Source organism: Lactuca serriola, chromosome 2 (assembly GCF_051521515.1).
Source record: "Lactuca serriola cultivar US96UC23 chromosome 2, Lser_US96UC23_V15, whole genome shotgun sequence".
Taxonomy (NCBI): domain Eukaryota; kingdom Viridiplantae; phylum Streptophyta; class Magnoliopsida; order Asterales; family Asteraceae; genus Lactuca; species Lactuca serriola.
Window position 1 is genome coordinate 54,417,525 of NC_136409.1, and position 2,282 is coordinate 54,419,806.

Below are 2,282 nucleotides of genomic sequence, written 5' to 3' on the forward strand. Positions count from 1 at the left end.
GTGTTGACCCATGTACCGGGACCGGTCAGAACTAAGTTGATATGTTCACTTAAGTTCTATGTCAAACAAATCGGAAATCGGGAAACAAACTGTTGGACAATAAGACATTGTTCCATGTATTTGACCGACTGATATCTAGAATAGAGGATTATATGATCACTTATCTTAAATGGAATATCATCGTCATCTCAGTTCCGCGAAGACCTTGAAAGAGCTACGAGTGCTGATCGGTTCCTGAAGTTATTCTTGCAGATATAGTTATTAGACTTATCCAAGTGAGAGACTGTTGGATTAGGTGTCTAAGTTCATAACTATTCTAGGATGTACTTGACCCGATCAGCATGGTCCATTTGGGTTGCATGGCATCATGCATTTGGATAAACTAAAATGAGATAAATAACACTTATGGTTTATTAATATATTGTAAGTTCTAATATATTAATAATTATTTAATTAGTATTGATCAAGAATTAATCTAGAATTAATTAAGTGATCAAAAGGCGACTAATTAAATATATGGGTTGATTGTGTAAATCATTCATACTTGTATAGTGGGCTAGATGCTCCACGGATTATCAAGTTGGGCTAAGGTCCATGGGAGTTACAAACTCATGGGTCATGGAAATAAAGAGTCATGTCACATTAGGGTTTACATGGTGTAACCCTAATTGTAACACACTATATAAAGGATATGAAGCTCACCAAAATCGGTTACTATATGCAAGATAGAGGGCATAGCCGATTCTAAGTGTGTGACATTTCTCTCAAGGTTTATTCCAAGTGCATTTGGTGTTGTGTGAGACATTTGAGGCATCACACTCGGGGTGATAGGCTCACAAGGATTTCAAGGAATCCAAATCAGTACAAGGTATGTTTTCTTACTATCTTTTATTATTAAAAGTTCCCTTGTATGCTAGATAGGTTAAGAACCTTGGAAAATCAATTTTGCATGTATCATAGATAAAACATAGATCCAAGGTTTCTAGGGTTGCATGTACACCATAAGAGTGTTAGAATGCTCAAAACCCATCACTTCTATCTTTTTCGACTTTTTGTTTAGAATCCTATATGCCTTCAAAGTAAGAGAGTACACAAAAGGATCCCTTCGTCAACATTCACATCGAACTTATTATGTTGCTCTTTAGAATTGAAGATAAAACACATGGAACCAAAGACATGAAAGAACTTGACAGTAGGTTTTCATTTATTTAGAATCTCATAAGGAGTGATTGAGAATCTTTTAATGATGAGAGATCGATTATGTGTGAAACAAGCAGTTCCGATAGCTTCTTCCCATAAATAAAGTGGAAGGTTCGAAAAAGATAGCATCGTTCTTGCAGCTTCGCATAGAGATCGGTTTCTTCTTTCAACGACTCCGTTCTGTTAAGGAGTGTAAGGAGAAAAGAAGTTATAAGCAACTCCTTTCTTAGTTAGAAATTCTCAAACACTTGATTTTTGAATTCCAAACCATTATCACTGTGAACATTTCAAACTAGCTTTCACAATTGAAGCTCGATCTGCTTGATAAAATCCTTAAGCTTGGAAGTTGCATCTGATTTTTGTTTAAGAAAATAAACCCAAGTAAATCTGGAAAATTCATCAATAATAACGAGAATATATTTGTTGCCACCAATACTCTCGATGGCTGATGGACCACAAAGATCTATATGTAATAGTTCAAGTGGCTCGATTACTTTGGTGTTGATGATAGTCGAATGACTCTTCTGACTTTGCTTTCTCAGATCGCATGATGCACACAGATGTTCCTTCTCGAACTTCAGAAGAGGAAGCCCTCGCACAAGATCACCAAGTACGAGTTTGTTGTTGTCCTTGAAGTTGAGATGCGAGAGCCTTCGGTGCCATAACAAAGTATCATCCAAAGATGCTTTCGTAAGGAGGCAAATGGTTGGATTTCCTTTAATAGGATTCTGATTTAGTGGGAACATCTCGCCTTTTCTTTTGGATTTTAGAAGCATTGTTTTGGACTTTTTCTCTATTATTTCGGATCCCTCATCATCGAATGATACTTTTAGACTTGTACCTACAACCAATTGAGAAACACTTATCAGGTTATGTTGCAGGCCTTTCACATATGCTACCTTTCGAATGGAGAATTCGACATTCGTGATCATGCCATATCCTTTGAATTTTCCTGTAGCATTATTCTCATACTTTACCTTGCCTCTGTCCTTCAGCGAACGGAATTCCCTCAGCTCCTCTCTCCTTCCAGTCATGTGACACGAACAACCACTGTCAATATATCATTCTGAGTCATATTGTTC